The sequence below is a fragment of the Lygodium microphyllum genome, chromosome 28, assembly GCF_053477565.2.
Source record: "Lygodium microphyllum isolate KBCC chromosome 28, Lygodium_microphyllum_v1.1.10, whole genome shotgun sequence".
Classification (NCBI taxonomy): Eukaryota; Viridiplantae; Streptophyta; class Polypodiopsida; order Schizaeales; family Lygodiaceae; genus Lygodium; species Lygodium microphyllum.
In genome coordinates this window covers 88,261,385-88,267,384 of record NC_141162.1, presented here as the reverse complement: position 1 = coordinate 88,267,384, position 6,000 = coordinate 88,261,385, and the positions used below count along the sequence as shown (strand labels likewise).

The window sequence follows — 6,000 nt, the reverse complement described above, 5'->3', positions numbered from 1 at the left end:
TATGATAGCTTGACCTGGAGCTTAGGATGTCTAACATCAAGTAGAAACCCTGATTTTAATTTAGGAGTAGCAATACCTCTCTTTGTTTAAGAATTTCCAGAACTAGACATGAAAGATTTTCCATGCAACCATCAAAATTTTCATGTTTGTCACCCCTGTGGTACATGCTGTCCATAGTGACCCGCTGGTACAAAATCAACTCTATCTTGAAAAATATTAGTTCAAATAAGGTGTATGATAGCTTGACCTGGAGCTTAGGATTTCTAACATCAAGTAGAAACCCTGATTTTAATTTAGGAGTAGCAATACCTCTCTTTGTTTAAGAATTTCCAGAACTATCCTTAGTAGACAACACCCTGTCCCAAGTACCTAGTTGCATTGTTTTGACCATAACTTGAGAAATTCTGATCAGAATGAGATGTTTCATAGCTTCACTTGAAGCCCACAATTTTTACCTTCAATAAGGAATCATGGTTTTCATTATTTTGTACCTACACCCCATTCTGGAAATGATTCTCTAGGTCTGTCCACAGTAAATTGCTAGTGAACTATTGGAACAAAATATGCTCTAACTTGAGAAATATGTATCCAAATGAAGCATTTGTTAGCTCCAATCCAAGATTATGATGTCTAGTATCAAGTCCAATTGTCTATTTGTAATTATAATGATGCTACTAATTTCTGTAGAAAATTTTCCAGATCTGTGCCTATTTGGACTGCACCCTGTTTATGCCCTGTTGCAAATGTTTTTGGTACTTCTTATCCAATTTGAACTAATAGCCAGTACCAAGTCACTTCAGTGAGTAGGAGGGAGCTATAAAATGTTGAAGCAGGTGGAAACAACCCTTGCAATATCCAAGATTGAAGCAATTCTTGCTTATGCGAAAACCAAAGAGATAGGCAATATGAAACCAAGTCAAGATTCACTGCTAATGATACCCATTGTCCATAAGAGTACCAATGAACATTTATATCCTATCAACCCCACTGCATTACAACTTTTCCCATTCATTCATGTTCCAAGATACATACATTTTCACTAATATCCAAAGTCATATACTTGGCTCAGCATTCTTGCTTTGACCAATATGTTGTAGCCAAGATGATACATTGTCTTCCAACTTTCACATAGACTTGTGGAATGTGTCTTCAACTTGCAAAGGTCCAAGAATCTTCAAATTTAGCTCTCTAATGATAATATCCAACTTCTTAATTAAGATTCTTCATGAAGAGTGCTACCATGAAATCTGCTAATTCTGAAGGTTGCACTTCTGGCTTGTTTGCTAATGTTTCATCTCTGAATGTTGTCTCCACTCTTTCAGAGTCAACTTCTGGAAATATTTGTTCTAGTTCTATTTTTCCCTTTTACTGGAACATCTTCTCCTGCTTCAATCACAGACTTTGCTTCCTTTAGCAATTTTGGTATGATTCTGCTTCTGGTACAAATTTAGGGTTTGCCCTTTGCCTTCACAGCAGCAGCAGTGGCTTTTCGAGCTCCTCAACAGCTTTGTTGAACACCAGTGGCTCTTCTTTACTCTCTAATACAACTTTTGATAACTCAACTAGAGCTGTAATGACATTTCAATCCACCACAACTCTTCCATTCTAGCAAATTCTTTTCCAGTCAGGAGAAAAGCATGAAAAGGCAGTTTATGCATCAAATTAATTAAAGCTGAATACTTTTTAAGATAATAGTGACAGACCAAGGCTTTTGATGTGGGCAGCAATGAATTACAAACTCCTTTAGAATTCAAGGCTTTTCCCTGATATGAAGTTGACTAGCATGCATGCCATATTCTCAAGCAGTACCCTAGAGCAAAACACATTTTTCCATGAAATGTACTGCATAAACCACAGTTCTCTTGTTGGTTATAGATATGAGGAGCCTTTAGGAAGCATCAAAGGCCAAAAGCACCATGATCAAGATGAGGAAATCTGAGAATATCTACTGTAAATGATTATCATGAAATAAGTTTTTCAAGATGCCTCCACTCCCGTACATGAGTTGAGGGAATCTGAGAATATCATCCCACCTCTTCCTCACGACTTTGTTGGCCTTGAAACACAGAATTCCAAGTTGCAGCTTACTCAAGAAGATGTCCTCAGCAAAGACAAGATTCTTGATCTTCTCCAAAATTCCATAAAGCTGGCCACAAATAGCATTGAACCTCTACATTGGCCCTCTCCATAGTAGCCTGCTCAGCCCAGCTCTGGCCTCACTTGCAGCTATGACAACTTTCTTCTAATGCTCCAAGCATGAATAAGTGTACCAATAATTATCCTCAGGGTTATGAGATTCATGCATGAATCTAGCAATGTTGCCCATGCCAAGGCCTTCATTGATCACATGGTATCGAACGAGGTCCCTTTAGTGGCATCCTGGTAGGACCTCCAAATTTCACCCAAGATCTCGTGAAAATGGAGCCCGAGTCTCACAAATGTGTAGCTCAGCATGCTTTGACACAAATTCAACCTCATGTTGTTTCTTTTTCTCATCAAAATGAAGCAAAAGAGTGAAGTTTATGCCATCCCACCACTTGAAGCAGTTCTAATAATCTACAGTAAAGCTAATCCAATAACCACAAAGATGAAGAAGCCGAGCATAATGGGACTGACAAGGTACTAGCCACCTTTCTTGGTAGCGATGGATTCCGGAACGGCTCCTCTCTTGAGGACGTTCTTCTGAAACACGGAGCTCTTACATTCGGAGAGGTGCTTGGAGGTCGTCATTGTGTCTTGGCGTAGGACAAATCACAGATTAATGTGTCCTTCTTCTTCTTCCTCCTGCTGCTAAATGGAGCAAGAGGGATTGCCTATCGACAAAAGCATCTGTGGGAGCTTTTGCTCAACCGCCAAGACCCATGGACCACTTATAGTTTCAAGCGTTCCAAGTGAGCTCTAATGGCTATCTCTCACTAGCCGATGTGCCATCAATCCTACGAATGTAGTGAGCTTACCTTGATGCTGATATGAGTTTCCTTCACTCTCACACACACCGGTAGCTCCACGATCCTAGATGCTAGTTCAAGCATCCTCAAGCCTCCTCCATCTCCAAGCTCCATCCACCATAGCCGCGCATGCAAGAGAAGAGAAGAAGATAAGAGCTCTTGTTAGCCACACACCAAAGAATGAGCTTCCATTCATTTTTTGAACTTTATATACAAAACCCTAAATTCCCATGGGCACCCGTCCCTTTCTTTTACATGACCGGCCATTGTGGCAAGGTCCTTTGTCTATTTCCCCCTTCTAGCCTTGTGCGTCTAGCCTACACCCATTTAATACTTTCCAATTGGCACAAGAGGGAGCCTGGCGCTCTTTTACAAAAAAATTTGGAGTTTTTTGAGGCGCCTTTCATTTAAAATTACACTTTTGGGCTGCACCCCTATACTCAGCCTCTGTGCTCGACAAGGCAACTGTAGGCTATTTCTTGCTGCTCCAAGTGACTGTAGCACTCCCAAAAGAGAACACATATCCACTGGTAGATCGTCTATTTGAAATACTACCAGACCAATCAGCATTAGTGTATCCATGCAACAACATAGCTCAAATCTGGCCTAGTAATAGTCATATAAATCAAACTTCCTACTATGCGTCTATACATAGTAGGGTTTACCAGAAGCTCATGTGCATCTGCACTCAGCTTCACATTCTGCTCCAAAGGAACTGAAATAGGCTTACAACTTGTCATCCCATATTTGGACAGCATGTCCAATCCATACTTCCTCTGCAAGAGCCGTATCCCACTTGGTGATCTAATCACCTCAATGCCCAAGAAATAACGCAGCTCTTCCAAATCCTTCATCTCAAACTTTTGCTTCAATAGCATTTTCACATGAAGGATATCTTCATCACTGTCACCTGTCATAATCAAATCATCAACATAAATGAAAAGTAGCATAATACCTTTCTCTGTTTTTCTCATATAAAGTGAGAAATCTGCCTTGGAAATCTGAAAGCCAATAGTGACAAGATATTGTCCTATCTTGTCAGACCATGCTCTAGGTGCTTGCTTCAAGCCATACAAGGCTTTCTTCAACCTACAAACAAACTCAGGATGAACAGCATGCACATAACCTAGTGGCTGCTCCATATAGACCTCTTCTTGCAAATCACCATGTAAGAATGCATTCTTTACATCCATTTGATATAAAGACCATTCCTTTGATGCAGCCATAGCAATGACTGCTCTTATGGTTGCCATCCATGCAACCGGACGGAATGTTTCTTCATAATCAATGCCATATGTTTGTGCATACCCCTTGACTACTAATCTTGCCTTGTATCTGTTCACAGAACCATCTGCATTGTGCTTCACCTTATAAACCCACTTACAGCCAATTGCATTCTTACCTTTAGGCAAAGGTACCAATTCCCATGTAGCATTTCCTTCCAAGGCATCCATTTCTTCATCCATGGCTTTCTCCCATTTTTCTTTTCCCATGGCTTGCTCAAAAGAAGTGGGTTCTAGTTCCTGTATCACTTTGACCATATATGCATAGTGAATGGCTGTAAATCCATCATATTTCAGTCTATCCACAGGATACCTAGCTTTGGTAGACATGCGCAAAGTAGGTTCACTCCCAGGTGCTCTCAAAATATCCCTGGTCTTCTTTACTCTAGGTGTAACAATAGATGGAATACCCAACTCATCATCAATGCTCTGTTCTGAGCCACTGGATTCACCATCCACATAAGAGTGACCTGCATTCACATCAAACATGGGCTGATCTACCTTCTCTTTTCCTTTTTGTGATACCTGCATACCACTATCTGCATTGCTTTGAGAAGATTCTCCTGATCTCAATCTGCCTATCCATGGCAAAGAATGTGAACCACTGCTAGAGGATGCTCCAGGTCCACTAATATCTTGTGACTGCTGTTGTGAATTCTGTGCAGCATTACCATTTTGTGTATCTACATTATCAATCACATTTACTGGTTTATACCAGCTAATCATCTCATAAAAAACAATATCTCTGCTCACTGTAAACTTACGAGTAGAAGGGTTATAGCATCTATATCCTTTCTGCTGCAGAGAGTAACCAATAAAGATGCACTTCTCAGCTTTTGGATCCAACTTGGATCTCAGCTCATTTGGCACATGAACATAGGCAATGCAACAAAAAATTTTCAAATGAGAAATATCTGGTTTCCTACCAGTATACCTCTTCTCTAGAGTCATCCCATGTATTGCTGTAGTGGGAGTCCTGTTCATTATGTAGACTGTTGTAGCAACTGCCTCAGCCCAATAAAAATCTGGTAGGTCTTTTTCATTGAGCATGGCATGAGATACCTCTCCAATATGCCTGTTTTTTCTTTCTGCAATTCCATTTTGTTGTGGGGTATGACTACATGAATATTGCTGCTTTATGCCATGCTCTTGCAAGAACCTTGCAAACTCATTTGAGAGGTACTCTCCCCCTCCATTTGACCTTGGGCATTTTATTTGCAGGCCTGTTTCTTTTTCAACCATAGCTTTAAGAGTTTTGAAATGCCCAAAACTTCACTTTTCTTTTTCATAAAATACACCCAAACTTTTATGCTATAGTCATCAATAAAAGTGGCAAAATAATGACAGCCTCCAAGAGATGCAGCTTTAATAGTCCACACATCAGAGTGGATTAATTCCAATGGCTTCTTACTCTCTTGAACATGTCTAGGAAATGGTTTCCTTGCCTGTTTTCCAAATTGGCAGGCTTCACATACCTTATGCATTTTTGCAACCTTGAATTTAGGCAATCGTGCAACAATATTTTGGGCCTGCATTGATTTAAGTCACTGTACATTAACATGACCAATGCGTTTATGCCAGATATCAATATCTGTAACTACACTGGTCCCATGTGCAAACATTGCTGCACTCAATTCAGACATGTCTGCATCCAACGTAAACATTCTGCCCTTCTTCTTTCCTTTTGCTATCAAGTGACCTTTATTTTTCATATCCTCAACAAAGCATCCATGAGAGTTAAATCTAACCTGCAAGCCCTGCTCAACCAT

General features: G+C 40.2%; 1 pseudogene; it reads right to left on the bottom strand.

The window, feature by feature from the left end:
- Positions 1 to 2,520: 2,520 nt before the first annotated feature.
- On the bottom strand, positions 2,521 to 2,730 carry LOC148011726 (uncharacterized; annotated as a pseudogene).
- Between the last annotated feature and the right edge of the window lie 3,270 nt (positions 2,731 to 6,000).